General features: G+C 35.2%; 1 long non-coding RNA gene across 1 annotated transcript in view; it reads left to right on the forward strand.

Moving 5' to 3' along the window:
• The window catches only part of LOC136028251 (uncharacterized), a 151,311-nt gene that overhangs the window by 29,480 nt on the left and 102,516 nt on the right, over positions 1-19,315 (forward strand). Inside the window, exon 2 of the long non-coding RNA XR_010617777.1 lies at positions 15,303-15,489. This is a non-coding gene — a long non-coding RNA (uncharacterized LOC136028251). The remainder of the gene's footprint in view (positions 1-15,302; positions 15,490-19,315) is intronic.

Raw genomic sequence — 19,315 nt, forward strand, 5'->3', positions numbered from 1 at the left:
GATCAAAAGAAACGCGGATTTTTGAAACAAGTTCATCACAAGTCGACTGAAATGAACTCATAGACGCACGTTTCCAATCACAAACAAAATAAGGACGCTTCTGGAGCCTTCCAGGAGGAGGCGGAACACTACTGTTTAAATCAATATTGAAAAACAATGGAAAATGGTCAGATGTAAAATTTGAATCAGAAACAATAACCTCACTCGGTGTAAGTGATTGAGTGTGCATAACATGATCTAGGTTTGACATACTTCCCGAATTATGAATATATGAAAAATTCTTATTCTTAGACGCGAGTATAAATTCATCACCTAACATACCGAGTAACATATTAGCACGATTAGAACTTGAACTGTTGTTGCCGCTCGGGTTTTCAAGATCACAGTTAAAGTCACCTGTTATCAGACACGAAAGTCCATGCTTTTTTATTTTATCAATACATTTGGATAGCCTTGCAATACTTATGGCAAACTGTCTATCTGATCGATCATCACGATAATCCGTAGGGAGGTAAACATTCACTATAACAATATCATGCATTTCGATAGCGAGAAAGTCTAATGCCGAGTCAAACATAGAAGTTGATAGAGAGGATCTAACGTAGGAGCTTGAACACTTTGGAGCGCTCAAAGCTAAAGATTTCTATTGCTTTTAATGCACATGGAACAAGAGATTCTGTATCAGCCTGGGTCATACTAGGTGGAACCTTTTTCAAACCAGCAATAAACATTTTCTCTTTGAGCATGGCAGAGACCTCAGGCTTACTAACTTTCATTTTCTCGAAGATTAGACGATTGAAGAAAGGTTGCATGATTGAAACAAGGTTGGAGGATTGATAAAATTTCGATTTTCCAAAAGAAGATTGGAAAATTGAAAGAAACGTTGTATAATTGAAAGAAAGGTTGTGTGATTGAAAAAAGATTGGATGGTTGAAAGAAGGTTGGATGATTGAAGGAATGTTGGATGATTGAAAGAAGGTTGGATGATTGAAAGAAGGAATGAAAAAAGGTTGTGTGTTTGAAAGAATCTTGGAAGAATGAAAGAACGTTGGATGAATGAAAAAAGGTTGGATGATTGAAAGAAGGTTGGATGATTGAAAGAACGCTGGAAGATTGAAAGAAGGTTGGATGATTGAAAGAAGGTTTTAAGATTGAAAGGAGGAATGAAAGAACGTTCTGTGTTTGAAAGAAAGTTGGATGAATGAAAGAACTTTGGATGATTGAAAGAAGGTTATTGACGATTGAAGAATGGTTAGATGATTGAAAAAAGGTCGGTTGTTCGAAAGAAGATTGGAAAATTGAAAGAAAGGTTGTATGAATTTAAGGAAAGGTTATATGATTAAAAGAAGATTGGATGATTGAAAGAAGGTTGGATTATTGAAAGAAGGTTGGATGATTGAAAGAAGGTTAGAAGATTGAAGAAAGGTTAGATGATTGAAAAAAGGTTGGATAATTGAAAAAAGGTCGGTTGTTCGAAATAAGATGAAAGTTTGTATGATTGAAAGAAGAAGGTTGGATGATTGAAAGAAGGAAAGAAAGAAGGTTGTGTTTTTGAAAGAATGTTGGATGAATGAAAAAACTTTGGTTGATTGAAAGAAGGTTAGACGATTGAAAAAAGGTTAGATGATTGAAAAAAGGTTGGATGATGAATGAAAGAACGTTGGATGATTGTAAGAAGGCTGGATGATTGAAAAAAGTTTGGATGATTGAAAAAAGGAATGAAAGAAGGTTGTGTGTTTGAAAGAAAGTTGGATGATTGAAAGAACTTTGGATGATTGAAAGAAGGTTAGACGATTGAAGAAAGGTTAGATGATTGAAAAACAGCCTGGATGATTGATAAAAGGTCAGCTGTCCGAAAGAAGATAGGAAAATTGAAAGAAACGTTGTATAATTGAAAGAAAGGCTGTATAATTGAAAGAAAGTTGGATGATTGAAAGAAGGTTAGACGATTGAAGAAAGGTTAGATGATTGAAAAACAGGCTGGATGATTGATAAAAGGTCAGCTGTCCGAAAGAAGATTGGAAAATTGAAAGAAACGTTGTATAATTGAAAGAAAGGCTGTATAATTGAAAGAAAGTTGGATGATTGAAAGAAGGTTGGATGATTGAAAGAAGGCTGGATGATTGATAGAAGGTTGGATGATTGAAAGAAGGCTGGATGATTGATAGAAGGTTGGATGATTGAAACAAGGTTCAATCATCCAACCTTCTTTCAATAATCCAACCTTGTTTCAATCATACAACCTTTCTTTCAATCATACAAAAGAATGGCTTCTAACCTTCTTTCAATCATCCAACCTTCTTTCAATAATCCAACCTTCTTTCAATCATCCAATCTTTTTTTAATAATTTAACCTTTCTTTAAATTCACACAACCTTTCTTTCAATTTCCCAATCTTCTTTCGAACAACCGACCTTTTTTTCAATCATCTAACCTTTCTTCAATCGTCTATAACCTTCTTTCAATCATCCAAAGTTCTTTCAATCATCCAGCTGTCTTTGAAACACACAACGTTCTTTCATTCCTTCTTTCGATCTTAAAACCTTTTTTCAATCATCCAACCTTCTTTCAATCATCCAGCGTTCTTTCAATCATCCTACCTTCTTTAAATCATCCAACCTTCTTTCAATCATCCAACGTTCTTTCATTCTTCCAACTTTCTTTCAAACACACGACCTTTTTTCATTCCTTCTTTCAATCATCCAACCTTCTTTCAATCATCAAACCTTCTTTCAACCATCCAACCTTCTTTCAATCATACAACCTTTCTTTCAATTATACAACGTTTCTTTCAATTTTCCAATTTTCTTTCGGAAAACCGAAATTTTATCAATTCTCCAACCTTGTTTCAATCATGCAACCTTTCTTCAATCGTCTAATCTTCTTTCAATCATCCAAAGTTCTTTCATTCATCCAACTTTCTTTAAAACACACAACCTTCTTTCATTCCTTGTTTCAATCACCCAACCTTCTTTCAATCATCAAACCTTTTTTCAATCATCCAACCATCTTTCAATCATCCAGTCTTCTTTCAATCATCCAACCTTCTTATAATCATCCAACCTTCTTTCAATCATCCAACCTTCTTTCAATCATGCAACAATCTTTCAATCATCCAGCCTTCTTTCAATCATCCAACCTTCTTATAATCATCCAACCTTCTTTCAATCATCCAACCATCTTTCAATCATCCAGCCTTCTTTCAATCATCCCACCTTCATCCAACCTTCTTTCAATCATCCAACCTTCTTTCAATCATGCAACCTTTTTTCAATCATCTAACCTTTCTTCCATCATTAACCCTTCTTTCAATCATCCAACCTTTTTTCAATAATCCAACTTTCTTTCAATAATCCAACCTTCTTTCAATCATCCAACCTTGTTTCAATCATCCAACCTTCTATCAATCATCCAGCCTTCTTTCAATCATCCAACCTTCTTTCAATAGTCCAACCTTCTTTCAATAATCCAACCTTCTTTCAATCATCCAACCTTGTTTCAATCGTCCAACCTTCTATCAATCATCCAGCCTTCTTTCAATCATCCAACCTTCTTTCAATCATCCAACCTTCTTTCAATCATCCAGCTTTCTTTCAATCATCCAACCTTCTTTCAATCATCCAACCTTCTTTCAATTATACAGCCTTTCTTTCAATTATACAACGTTTCTTTCAATTTTCCAATCTTCTTTCGGACAGCTGAACTTTTATCAATCATCCAGCCTTTTTTCAATCATCTAACCTTTCTTCAATCGTCTAACCTTCTTTCAATCACCCAAAATTCTTTCAATCATCCAACTTTCTTTCAAACACACAACCTTGTTTCATTCCTTTTTTCAATCATCCAAACTTTTTTCAATCATCTAGCCTTCTTACAATCATCCAACGTTCTTTCATTCATCATCTAACCTTTTTTCAATCATCTAACCTTTTTTCAATCGTCTAAACTTCTTTCAATCAGCCAAAGTTTTTTCATTCATCCAACTTTCTTTCAAAAACACAACCTTCTTTCTTTCCTTCTTTAAATCATCCAACCTTCTTCTGTCAATCATTTTCTTGTGCTTATCTTTTAGACTAATGAGGCTCTCTTAGGATATTTTATATCGCAGCATCTTTCTGCTCAATCAATATATCGTCAGTTGAAATGTTCAGGTAGCTATCATATACTTGATGTGTGAATTCTTTGAATACCTTGCGATGGCGTACTGGACAATGGCGTTCACTTCAAAGTGAAGGTTCGCAGGTTCGATTCCACGCGTCGCAAGGATATCTTCGTTATTGAATTTATCTGAATCAATATTTGTCTTAATTAGTTCATCTACTTCATTTATACATTCTTTTATCAACGCCACAGATCTTAGAATATTTTCTATCACAGCATCTTTCTTTTCAATCAATATATTTGATTGAATAGCATCTTCTATTCTTACCATTATGCAACATATTAGTTCTGCAACTAAAAGAAACAAAAAACTAAAAAAGAAACAAACTAAGAAAAGAAAAAACTAAAAAAGAAAAATAAAGCTAAAAAGGAAACTGTATCTTTATATATAAAAATAAGTTGTATATATACATTTTTGTTTTTTTGTGGGTTTGCATTTGACGTCATTATAAGTATATAAGGCTTTGTATATAACGTCATTATAAGATGACACTACAGACCGGGACACTGGGACACAAATGACGACCGGGACACAGGGAATATAAATGACGACCGGGACACTCAAAGAGAAATTACAGACCGGGACACCGGGATACAAATGACGGCTGGGACATTGGGAACATAAATGACGACCGGGACACTCAAAGAGAAATTACATACTGGGATACCGGGACACAAATGACGACCGGGACACAGGGAATATAAATGAAGACCAGGACACAGGGACAAAACTACAACGGGGACGCCGGGCGCACAAGGGGATATATAAATGACGACGGGGACACAGGGAATGTTCGATTAGCAATCACTATCAACAAAGCTCAAGGGCAATCGTTAGAAAAATGTGGTATAGATCTGAATACGGATTGTTTTCCCATGGACAATTATTATATTGCATGTTCAAGAGTTGGTAGATCTACCAATCTATTTATATGGACAGACAATGGGACAGCAAAAGTTTGGATTATTGAAAGAAGGTTGGACTATTGAAAGAAGGTTGGATGATTGAAAGAAGGCTGGATGATTGATAGAAGGTTGGATGATTGAAAGAAGGTTGGATGATTGAAAGAAGGCTGGATGATTGATAGAAGGTTGGATGATTGAAACAAGGTTGGATGATTGAAAGAAGGTTGGATTATTGAAAGAAGGTTGGACTATTGAAAGAAGGTTGGATGATTGAAAGAAGGCTGGATGATTGATAGAAGGTTGGATGATTGAAGCAAGGTTGGATGATTGAAAGATGGTTGGATTATTGAAAGAAGAAGGTTGGACTATTGAAAGAAGGTTGGATGATTGAAAGAAGGTTTAATGATGGAAGAAAGGCTAGATGATTGAAAAAAGGTTGCATGATTGAAAGAAGATTGGATGATTAAAAGAAGGTTGGAAAGAAGGTGGAAATATATATATATATATATATATATATATATATATATATATATATATATATATATATATATATATATATATATATATTTTTAACTACTCAAAACTTGTGAATATATAACATTCTTTGCTGTCCCATTGTCTGTCCATATAAATAGATTGTTAGGTCTAACAACTCTTGAACATGCAACATAATAATTGTCCATGGGAAAACAATCCGTATTCAGATCTATACCGCATTTTTCTAACGATTGCCCTTGAGCTTTGTTGATAGTGACTGCTAATGGAACATTACCTGTGTCCCCGTCGTCATTTATTTATCCCCCTGTGCCCCCGGCGTCCCCGTTGTAGTTTTGTCCCTGTGTCCTGGTCTTCATTTATATTCCCTGTGTCCCGGTCGTCATTTGTGTCCCGGTATCCCAGTATGTAATTTCTCTTTGAGTGTCCCGATCGTCATTTATATTCCCAATGTCCCACTCGTCCTTTGTATCCCGGTGTCCCGGTCTGTAATTTCTCTTTGAGTGTCCCGGTCGTCATTTATATTCCCTGTGTCCCGGTCGTCATTTGTGTCCCAGTGTCCCGGTCTGTAGTGTCATCTTATTATGACGTTATATACAATGCCTTATATACTTATAATGACGTCAAATGCAAACCCACAAAAAAACAAAAATGTATATATACAACTTATTTTTATATATATAGATACAGTTTCCTTTTTAGCTTTATTTTTCTTTTTTAGTTTTTTCTTTTCTTAGTTTGTTTCTTTTTTAGTTTTTCTTTTCTTTTAGTTGCAGAACTAATATGTTGCATAATGGTAAGAATAGAAGATGCTATTCAATCAAATATATTGATTGAAAAGAAAGATGCTGTGATAGAAAATATTCTAAGATCTGTGGCGTTGATAAAAGAATGTATAAATGAAGTAGATGAACTAATTAAGACATTGAAAAATGTCTTAATTAGACGGAAACGTAATTTCCATCCCACGTGAAATGAATATGAATTGTACAATCTTAAAGCTCAAGAAAATATGAAATTTTTTCAGCTCTTTATAGGGACGGGCGTCGTGAGCTGAAAAAGTCCCAGTTAGGAAAACCTCCTGTATTTCCACACTCCGATGGTTTATCCTTTTTTTTTACACAATTTTAGTAATTCTTCAACTCTAGGGAGAGGAAAGCATGATAAGCCTTGTTCTGTCCCATTCAATACGTTGCATTCAATACGGTCTATCATTTCCTCCTTAAAGTATAAAGATACTAATTTAACATCAAACACTTAACGTTCACTTAACACTAAATTAACACTCAAACCCTGTGATACACAGGGTTCCCATTTGGAGTACGAAACTGCTATTTTAGCACTATTTTATCGTGTGTAGCAAGTGCTTCATTGAATTTAGCACTTTAAAAAATTGACATAATAACTAATCTAAGTACAATTAAACAAATAATGCGCGTCTCGACACGCGAAAAAAAATATTTCAGTGTAGCGCCAAAAATCCCTATGTAGCACGCGAATTTGGGCAATTGTAGCACTGAGTATGGTCACCCTTAAAACCTCCCATTTAATTCCTTTGGGTGAGGAACACATATACTGAGAAAGACTCTTCTTTCTTCTTTCAACCTTCTTTCTTTCCTTCTTTAAATCATCCAACCTTCTTCTGTCAATCATTTTCTTGTGCTTATCTTTTAGACTAATGAGGCTCTCTTAGGATATTTTATATCGCAGCATCTTTCTGCTCAATCAATATATCGTCAGTTGAAATGTTCAGGTAGCTATCATATACTTGATGTGTGAATTCTTTGAATACCTTGCGATGGCGTACTGGACAATGGCGTTCACTTCAAAGTGAAGGTTCGCAGGTTCGATTCCACGCGTCGCAAGGATATCTTCGTTATTGAATTTATCTGAATCAATATTTGTCTTAATTAGTTCATCTACTTCATTTATACATTCTTTTATCAACGCCACAGATCTTAGAATATTTTCTATCACAGCATCTTTCTTTTCAATCAATATATTTGATTGAATAGCATCTTCTATTCTTACCATTATGCAACATATTAGTTCTGCAACTAAAAGAAACAAAAAACTAAAAAAGAAACAAACTAAGAAAAGAAAAAACTAAAAAAGAAAAATAAAGCTAAAAAGGAAACTGTATCTTTATATATAAAAATAAGTTGTATATATACATTTTTGTTTTTTTGTGGGTTTGCATTTGACGTCATTATAAGTATATAAGGCTTTGTATATAACGTCATTATAAGATGACACTACAGACCGGGACACTGGGACACAAATGACGACCGGGACACAGGGAATATAAATGACGACCGGGACACTCAAAGAGAAATTACAGACCGGGACACCGGGATACAAATGACGGCTGGGACATTGGGAACATAAATGACGACCGGGACACTCAAAGAGAAATTACATACTGGGATACCGGGACACAAATGACGACCGGGACACAGGGAATATAAATGAAGACCAGGACACAGGGACAAAACTACAACGGGGACGCCGGGCGCACAAGGGGATATATAAATGACGACGGGGACACAGGGAATGTTCGATTAGCAATCACTATCAACAAAGCTCAAGGGCAATCGTTAGAAAAATGCGGTATAGATCTGAATACGGATTGTTTTCCCATGGACAATTATTATATTGCATGTTCAAGAGTTGGTAGATCTACCAATCTATTTATATGGACAGACAATGGGACAGCAAAAGTTTGGATTATTGAAAGAAGGTTGGACTATTGAAAGAAGGTTGGATGATTGAAAGAAGGCTGGATGATTGATAGAAGGTTGGATGATTGAAAGAAGGTTGGATGATTGAAAGAAGGCTGGATGATTGATAGAAGGTTGGATGATTGAAACAAGGTTGGATGATTGAAAGAAGGTTGGATTATTGAAAGAAGGTTGGACTATTGAAAGAAGGTTGGATGATTGAAAGAAGGCTGGATGATTGATAGAAGGTTGGATGATTGAAGCAAGGTTGGATGATTGAAAGATGGTTGGATTATTGAAAGAAGAAGGTTGGACTATTGAAAGAAGGTTGGATGATTGAAAGAAGGTTTAATGATGGAAGAAAGGCTAGATGATTGAAAAAAGGTTGCATGATTGAAAGAAGATTGGATGATTAAAAGAAGGTTGGAAAGAAGGTGGAAATATATATATATATATATATATATATATATATATATATATATATTTTTAACTACTCAAAACTTGTGAATATATAACATTCTTTGCTGTCCCATTGTCTGTCCATATAAATAGATTGTTAGGTCTAACAACTCTTGAACATGCAACATAATAATTGTCCATGGGAAAACAATCCGTATTCAGATCTATACCGCATTTTTCTAACGATTGCCCTTGAGCTTTGTTGATAGTGATTGCTAATGGAACATTACCTGTGTCCCCGTCGTCATTTATTTATCCCCCTGTGCCCCCGGCGTCACCGTTGTAGTTTTGTACCTGTGTCCTGGTCTTCATTTATATTCCCTGTGTCCCGGTCGTCATTTGTGTCCCGGTATCCCAATATGTAATTTCTCTTTGAGTGTCCCGATCGTCATTTATATTCCCAATGTCCCACTCGTCCTTTGTATCCCGGTGTCCCGGTCTGTAATTTCTCTTTGAGTGTCCCGGTCGTCATTTATATTCCCTGTGTCCCGGTCGTCATTTGTGTCCCAGTGGCCCGGTCTGTAGTGTCATCTTATTATGACGTTATATACAATGCCTTATATACTTATAATGACGTCAAATGCAAACCCACAAAAAAACAAAAATGTATATATACAACTTATTTTTATATATATAGATACAGTTTCCTTTTTAGCTTTATTTTTCTTTTTTAGTTTTTTCTTTTCTTAGTTTGTTTCTTTTTTAGTTTTTCTTTTCTTTTAGTTGCAGAACTAATATGTTGCATAATGGTAAGAATAGAAGATGCTATTCAATCAAATATATTGATTGAAAAGAAAGATGCTGTGATAGAAAATATTCTAAGATCTGTGGCGTTGATAAAAGAATGTATAAATGAAGTAGATGAACTAATTAAGACATTGAAAAATGTCTTAATTAGACGGAAACGTAATTTCCATCCCACGTGAAATGAATATGAATTGTACAATCTTAAAGCTCAAGAAAATATGAAATTTTTTCAGCTTTCTATAGGGACGGGCGTCGTGAGCTGAAAAAGTCCCAGTTAGGAAAACCTCCTGTATTTCCACACTCCGATGGTTTATCCTTTTTTTTTACACAATTTTAGTAATTCTTCAACTCTAGGGAGAGGAAAGCATGATAAGCCTTGTTCTGTCCCATTCAATACGTTGCATTCAATACGGTCTATCATTTCCTCCTTAAAGTATAAAGATACTAATTTAACATCAAACACTTAACGTTCACTTAACACTAAATTAACACTCAAACCCTGTGATACACAGGGTTCCCATTTGGAGTACGAAACTGCTATTTTAGCACTATTTTATCGTGTGTAGCAAGTGCTTCATTGAATTTAGCACTTTAAAAAATTGACATAATAACTAATCTAAGTACAATTAAACAAATAATGCGCGTCTCGACACGCGAAAAAAAATATTTCAGTGTAGCGCCAAAAATCCCTATGTAGCACGCGAATTTGGGCAATTGTAGCACTGAGTATGGTCACCCTTAAAACCTCCCATTTAATTCCTTTGGGTGAGGAACACATATACTGAGAAAGACTCGTTTCTGTGTTCTCTCCTCCATAGGAAAATCCTCCGACAAATACTCGTTAGCAAGTATTATAGGATACTCTTTGTATCCTCGTTAGCGAACAAGCAACTGTCTCTTATCCTTGCGAGTTCAGTTCTTTAATGTCTCTTCAATTTGACAGATTTCACAATTATTTTGGGCTTTTTGAATTTCATAGTCATAAGAATTGCCGAGAATCTCTTCATCTTTAGTGTCTAGTAGACAATATGTTATACTTTCAGTGTCAAGGATTTTTTGAACTATTTACTTGTGTAAGTAGGTCATCAGGTTGTTACCTCTGGTAACAACCTGGTAACAAATAAGGCTGTCGCTTCCGGAGTGTTGTATAGCATACTATTAGAATATGAAGAAGAATTCTGGTGCAACCAAAACACAACTTATTTACTTACCTGTTACTTTGAGAAAATATTTCATTTGCACAGATAACCTTTGAAAACGATCATTTAGACAGAGACATTTTTTCAAAATCACAAAATTCTGCATAATTTTAAGTTTCATAAATCTATCCATTTTTAAATCCTAACACTCTCAAAGCTGACTAGAGACTAACTAAGATTCTTTCTTCTATAGTAATATTCCTAGAGGAACGGTAACCTACTGAAAATATCTAATAAGAAAAAATATTTTCGATTTAGAAACATTTTTATTGCATAACTACAACAATATATCACTCATTTTTCACATACGAATTCAATTTAATTTCGTTCGTATATTTCGCTTCTGTATCTAAAGCAGCTGGAAGGCTTATGTGTATGCATTATATTAAGGTTTGCTGCAAAACATAACTGCTCAACAAATTTGAATTTGTTCATTGACATTACATATCTCGCATTCTCATCCCATGCAAGGCTCAGTCGACATGTTGGTGTAATTTCAACTACTACGTTTAGTAGTCTTGACTTTGTATCATTGCTACTGCCGCTCCAATATCCACTTCAAATATTGTAAGTAAACCACCCATTTTTGCTTCTATATCTTGTCACATAAAAACTTGATGATAAAGGGTATAGTTAAACTTCTCTGTATCTGAATTCTACTTTCTTATTAGCATAAAATACATTAAAAATTTAGCCTTATATTGGATCTGGTTGCTATGGCTGGTTGCCAGGATCTTATATGCAAATGAGAAGCCAACTGAATTGTTGCTAATATTGTATCTCTTAGACTTTACTTATGTAAGTAGGTCATCATGTTGTTACCTCTGGACAACTGACAATATCTTTAGGGCCCAATTAAGGATGTCGCTTCCGGAATATTGTATAGCATGCTACTTAGAATCCAAAGAAGAATTCTGGTGCAACCAAAACACAACTTATTTACTTACCTGTTACTTTGAGAAAATATTTCATTTGCACAGATAACCTTTGAAAACGGTCATTTAGATTGAGACGCTTTTCCGAAATCACAAAATTCTGCATGATTTTAAGTTTCATAAATCTATCCATTTTTTAATCCTAACTCTCTCAAAGATGACTGCAGACTAACTAAGATTCTTTTTTCTTTAGGAATATTCCTAGAGGAACGGTAACCTAATGAAAATATCTAATAAGAATAAACATTTTCGATTTAGAAACATTTTTATTGCATCACTACAACAATGTATCACTCTTTTTTCACGCACTAATTCAATTTATTTTCCTTAGTATATTTCACTTTTGCATTTAAAGCAGGTTACAGGCTTATCTGTATGCATTATATTAAGTTTTGCTTCCAAACATAACTGCTCCTCCAATTTGAATTTGTTCATTGATATCGCATATCTCGCATACTTCTCATCCCATGCAGGGCTCAGTCGACATCTTGATGTAATTTCAACTGCTACGTTTGGTAGTCTTGTCTTTGTATCATTGCTGCTGCTAGCTCCAATATCAACTTGTAATATTGTAAACAAACCACCCATTTTTGCTAGTATATCTTGTCAAATAAAAACTTGATGATAAAGGGTATATTCAAAGTTTCCTCTCTCTGAATTCTACTTTCGTATTAGCATAAAATACATTAAAAATTTAGCCTTATATTGGATCTGGTTGCTGCGGTTGGTTGCTAGGATCTTATATGCAAATGAGAAGCCAACTGAATTATGCTAATATTGTATCTCTTATACTTTGCTTAAGTAAAAAGGTCATCAGGTTCTTACCTCTGGACAATTGACCATATTTATAGGGCCCAAATAAGGATGTCGCTTCCGGAGTATTGTATAACATACTACTTAGAATCCAAAGAAGAATTCTGGTGCAGCCAAAACAATGCTTGTTTACTTACCTGCTACTTGTACATAACTATGGAGCTATGCATAAACATCGAGCAGAATAACAAATGTTCAAAAACAAAAGTCGTATAAAATGAATCATGTAGGAGCTTGTTTATTGAAAAAACGAATGAAAAAAAAAAGAAAATCGAAAAAGAGTTAAATCCACATTACAATCCCCAGGAGAGAGTTTTGTGTGTGGAAAAATAAACAAGAATAGCCCATTTTCGGCATGATGTTTATAAATAATTACGGAACTGTGCATAAACATTAAGCAGAACAAAGAAAAATTGAGAACAAAAGCGCTTAAAATGAATCGCTCAGGAGCTAATTTGATCGATTTATTTAACTTACCTATGGACAGATTTTAAGCCCGTTTTAGAACGCGCTTCTTCAAATTGGCCTGCAAAAATATCATTCAGTGTTCTGTAAAATACTCTGTCATTTTCAGAATGCTTAGTTTTTGGAATTTTGTGCGAACATTTGTTAATATTATTCTTGCAGGCTCAGAAGGAAAAAATAAAATGCTTCTAAAACCTGTTGTAATTTATCCCCCAAAAAATCTCCTATATTTTGTTCTCAAATTTAAGCTGAGAAAGATTTAAATACCTAAATTCCATTTTATTTGAAACATAATTAACTGTAGTTCTAACTTGCATCCGTGATTCCCATTTTTTGTGCCCGAACGATGTGGGTAAGATAGTAGTTAAAATTTTAGCTGCTCAGAAGTTGATAATTCAATATACACAAAATGTCATATAAAATAACTTAACGGTGGAAAAACTGAAAAATAAGTGCTTTAATATTTCATCAAGTGCTTTGCCACTAAATTAATTGCTCATCTTATTGTTTGTTTTCACTTAAATGATCTAACTCGTAACTAGCAAAAATTTAAAATCGTTCCGAAACACAAGATGTCATTCTGGAGCCAATCTTGCCATATCTATCTGTTATAATTCCTGAGTTTCGACTCACTAGTCCTAAATACAGTCGCTGGAAAATGTGGCTTAACCCCATAAAAAAAGAAAAAGACCATTTATACCAGTAAACATCAAAATATTCCTTTGGAAGCCAATTTGATCTAGTGCACTCTTAGTATATTTGTAGACTCTAAGTCAGTTGAGATATTTAAACATGTATTAGAACTAAGCAGCTAATACTGAAATTTAGACACTGAAATTTTAAAAGTCAAGTCAAAAAATTGAAAAATTCAAGTCAAAAATTGTTTGAAAAATTTCGACACAAATATGCCCCCAATCGTGGAAAACATCTTTCCTGATTTGCCTCCTAGGGATTCCAATGAGTTGTCGAACAGAACAGGGGCAGTTTAAAAAATGTGTAAGAATTATTTAAAACAAGGATAAAGTTTTTCATATGCCCCTTCTTCCCATTAAGAAAGGGAAACAAAATTTTGATTTGTTTTTGCCAATAGTGCTTTCCATAGCTACCATGAAGTTCGTTTTTACTAGTTATCTCCTCCTACACCTACTTCTATTAGACCAAGCCTCTCTCGCTCCACCTCAACAAAGATCCTCATTTTTACCCAAATGAATTTTCCCACACAAACATGCAAGGGAGTTTTTTGTGTGTTGAGTTGATTCTTGTTAAGCCTCCGTACGCTCTGTGTATAGCCTATATTTGTATCAGGTCTAAAGTAGGCTATCAGTCACACTTAAAATACCAAGGAAATCAAAATGGAAACATTTTTGTCTCCCTGGCTCCATCTCTGGTCTATTCATACCCAAAAGCCGGTATCCTCTACAATTTGACTTTTGATTGCTATTCAATTATTAAAAATTTTCGTTACGTAAATTCTCTTCTTTGTTGTCACATCGAATCGTAAAAGGAAAGTAGTGGAAGATGGGGAATTTCACAAAGTTTTCACAAAGTAGGGCGTAGTTTTCACAGAAAGGAGAACTAAAAACTACTCAATGTAGTTACAAATTGACATACTTTTTATCTTTACTTTTAGATAAGATTGGCCTATATTTTTAGGAAAAGGGAAAAGAGAAAAAATCCAAAGGGGAACTAAACAATTTTCAACGTAGTTACAAACTGACATACTTTCTATCTTTACTTTTAGATGAGATAGGCCTATATTTTTAGGAAAAGGGAATAGAGGAGAAGGAAAAAGGGAACTAAAAAATATTTAACGTAGTTACAAACTGGCATACTTTTTATCTTGACTTTTAGATAAGATAGGCCTATATTTTTATCAAATCTTTCGTCTTTATATCATGGGGAAATGAGAGCAACTAAGTAAACAACTATGAATTCAACATTTCGTTTGTAATTAGAAGATACAGAAGGCTTTGCCACCTTTTTTGGAAGTCTGTTTCACTTTTGTGCAAGATTAAATAAGGAAATTCACATCAAGACTTAGAAAGAACTTTTTCCGTGAACTCTCTGTCTGAAATTAATCTATTAAATAATCCAAAGGTTCATTATTTTGCGAATAACCCAAAAAGTTGCTTATTTTCTTTTTATAAATATGCTAGTTTCAATTATATTATTTTATTAATTCCACTGATGATTTCCTTTAAATGCTGTGATAAAACCTTACTAAGCGCCTGTAAAAGTAGGGCTTTGTATAATTTTTTCTTATAGCTTGAATTTAATGCTATTTTCTTCACCACGTTAAGAAAGCGTCTAATGCAATAGTTCTTATTAATCCTTAAACATTATACAACAACGCATTGGCCAACCCCTTCATCCCTCACTAATATTGACTTTGTTTTCTCTAGTTATGCAATGGAAGCATTCAAGAAACTGGGCATAAATCTGGATAAAAAGAACTCCAATCAGCGGAAACTTTAAAGCGCTTAAGTAGATGGCAGGAAAAGTATATGTTCTATACAATCAGGCTAATGCTGGCTCCTGTGATAGAAACTGTCATTCTTCTAGGCCGCATGCTCTTTTTAAAAGAAAGAGGTAGGTTTTTTGCCAAGTTCAACTGAATTGCAATATAATGGTGACGCGTCTGTATGGGGTAAAGTCAAATATGCATCGCAAATCCTTTTGTAATGAAGAAGCTTTGCAAATTTGACTGCCATTTTTTGTATCTCCAAAAGCCTGACATGTTACCAAAACCCTTATTTTGAAACTAAAGTGTTAAAATCTATAGTAGACTGCAAGAAAACTACGTAATATAATTATTTGATCAATTAGACCAAATTGTTTCATTTGATTGAAATGGATCAATTTGATAGAAATGGATCAATATGAGCATTTTTTTTTTACAAAAAACTCTTGTGAAATGGCAATTTAATTTCTGAAACTAACCAGATTTTATAATATTTGAGAAGAATAAAGGGGCCAGAGGAGGGGCAGACAAAGAAGAAGGTGAGTTGCGAGTGCTATGAAAGTGAATCTATATTAAATGTGTAATTTAGAATCTTTGCAAAAATAGGTGAATTCGTTTCAAGTTTTTGAGAACAATAGGAGGTTAAAGAAGAAGGGGGGAAGGAGAAGGGAAGATGGTCTTGTTTTAAAATTAAGTCTATATTAATATGTAAATCTTAGTGCGGGTGAAAACTACCAAAATACTTCGGTTTTTGAGGAAAGCACAAAAATTAGCTGACGTGTACTTTCGAGCAGGCTCTTTAATATGGCTCGATTACACAAGCGAAATTTTTCATCGGAATGCTACTAGGTGGCTTGAAATCCAAGATGGCGGACGAAAATACAAGTTTGTTAAAATGAGAAGACATGACCGTTCGAATTGGCTAGTATGGGGTACTCGATGACCCAAGTTCCGAATAGTAAGTAACTAAATCATACCCTAGTGCCGTTAGGTGCCTCAAATCCAAGATGGCGGTCGAAAACATGAGTTTGTCAAAATGAAAAGATATGACTGCTGAAATAGGCCAGTATGGGGTAATCGATGGCAGAAGTTCCAAATATGAACTTAAGACCAACCTGGGTTGTACCAGAGTATTTCTAGGCACTTCAGATTCAAGATGGCGGTCAAAAAACACAAGCTTTGTTAAAACAAGAACTAATCACTTCCAATGGGCAGATTAGGAGCAATTGATAGCTCAGATTCTCAAAACACACGTATATGCACATAAATATACCTTAGTTATACCGTTGATCCGCTTGGGACCTAAAATTTGAAGACGGTGGAAGAAAATGTCAGTTTTCCAGATTCCATGAGGTTCATGATCCCGATATAACAGACTTGAGTTGAGTGATTAGTACAACAGTTTTAAATATTGTTCTGTCATTCCGACATGCACCTATAATAGTACAGTGTGCACAGTACAAATTGCCTAAGATACGTCCAATTTATAGCCTTTGTTTATATTTGCTAAACCAAAATCAGTTAAATACTGGTTAACTCTTCATCTCCTTAATTATTGTAAATGAATCATCAGAGGCTAAATAGACGAATTAAAGCATTTAAGAATTATATATTTTTATTAGGAACATAAATAGATCAATCGAATCTTCTGCTCATAAAAAAATAATCGAATGTTCAAGTATTAAAGCACTTAGATTTCCACCAACATAATGAACTACAGTTAAGGTCAAATTTCCTGTAGCGGCACCTTATTTCACACCCTTTTTCACAACCACAACGCTCTGTCTCGCGCCAGACTTTTGACCCTGGTGGAAGGGAACCTAACCTCAGCCAAAGTCAGAAAAACTTGGAAGGTTGAATGTTGATTCAAACTCCACATATGACCTGCAACTGTAAAGATATGTTGTAAAAGCAAAAAAGTAGCTGGAGGAAGTCTCTGCATGTTCTTGGTATTTTGTCGAGTAAATGTAACTTTCCTAAATTCATCCAGGTCGTCACAGTCTTGTTTTGCGTCGTGTGTCTTCATGACAAAGCGTTCAAGGTTGTATGCTTGCAGTTCTGTCACTTGGGAAGCCTGGTTTGTCAGTCGAAGGAAAGTGTCCGTCAGTCCTGGAATATTTTGCCAAGTCGCAAAGAACCACCTCTTTGAGTGGTGAATAAAAGAAGAAAGGGTATCAAATCCTATAAACGCGTGGAAGAACAAAAGTGCCTTTGATTTTGTTGGCCCGAGTGATCGAACTATTTCGTGAATGGGATCCTGCCTTAGGAGTTAGGGTGGTACCAACAACAAACGCGAAAAGTAATTCAAATACTCCAATGTAATGAAAGCATGTGGTTGCCGTCACAATCGATCTGTGTCCACCGTTCTTATGGGAATCGAAGAATTTTCTTGTGAGACTGCGTCACAAGCGTGAAGCAAAAAGCGGGTATCAGCCTCTTGGTATGAACATAACTGGATGAAATTCTGCTCTTTGAATGCCCGGCTAATTATGCACGTGTTTCCTATAGTGCAACATACTGGTTTTGACGTCGGAAACTTTTTCATGACAGCATGGGACACCAGCTTAAACACTGTCTGTTTTGTTTGCATCTGCTTGCAGGAATTTTTTCCACTTAAATGGAATTTGTGTGTTCGGGACAACTTTTAGTCGTGAAACTTTGCCTCTTTGATTTCTGACAGACAACTTTAGACTATCCAATCTAATAAAATCTAATACGAGATCAAGTATCTCGGCATAATTGAGCTGATAGTCTATCATAAGAATAAACACGTTTTCTAAATACTATCTGAAGGTCTTCAAATTCCTTGGTTTCAACATTTGCACCCGAGGAGCTGAGGTTAAGCTGATTAAGACATCTGCAAATTCAGCCTTGTTGCCAGCACGAGTCTGACCATCAGACGTCAAAGCTGGTGGTTACTGACTGTTTTCATGTTTGAAGAAGGCGTCCATATCTCTCCTCGAGCAACAAAGCCCATGTAAAGTGCTTAAACAATGAGATCTGTCGTTGTTTCTAGAAAAGGACTCCCTATTTCGAAAATATTTGTTATAAGACTGGAAATGTTCAATTGAAAACTCTTCTGGTGTGACTGCCTCACAATGGTCTCCGTCATTATGAGGACCAGAGTTGGAAGGACTATGTTCGAATTTGTTGATGCTGTTGGCTACTGCTGGGCCTCCGGTGCACCAGCAGCGAAGAGCTGAATAATCGTTCAGAATGCCTATATCTCCCCCAATGCCCTTAATAACACAGTTTAGCTGCTCGTATGGCTGGTCCAGAGGTGAATTTGAGAATGTTCTTCCCGATTTTGATATCGTTAACCTGTCCATCATGAACTCTTCAAAAACAGACGGATGCTCTGTTTCTAGTAGTACCATATCTTTCAATGTGAACAGGGAGCCAAGGGGAATAATTGATATGGTCGAAAAGTAAAAAACTTGGTGCTATTAGCTGTAAGATTTCCATGTATGGTTTGAAATCAGCGGAGCGATATGACATCAAGCTACAACTGGTGTTCCTTGAATTCCATGATAAGTGCCCAAAATTCAAACTACGGAAAGCGACGTTTCATCATTATTCAGAACAATAGACAGAATGCCAGATATTATTACGTCAGTCGACTCTTACTTTGATGTACCAGTGCCATCGATTATCCCAGGCTAAATTATTTAAGCAGTCATGTCTTCTCATTTTAACAAACTCGTATTTTTGTCCGCCTTTTTGAAATTGAGGCTCCTAGTGGCACAATGGCACCCACTCCTTTATTAACAAAATGGACTAACTAGAAGTCTTCTTACAAGGATCTGGTGTACCAATTGCAATCGTGACTGAATGTTGGGATATCACAAATGATACCGGGTATCTCAAAGGCTACACTTGTTTTTTTAACACCCGCCTTGATAGAGGCCGAAGCCGCAGAGGTGGCGGTATTGCACTGTATTTTCGTAACGACCT

The sequence above is a fragment of the Artemia franciscana genome, chromosome 6 (genome assembly GCF_032884065.1).
Source record: "Artemia franciscana chromosome 6, ASM3288406v1, whole genome shotgun sequence".
Lineage (NCBI taxonomy): Eukaryota > Metazoa > Arthropoda > Branchiopoda > Anostraca > Artemiidae > Artemia > Artemia franciscana.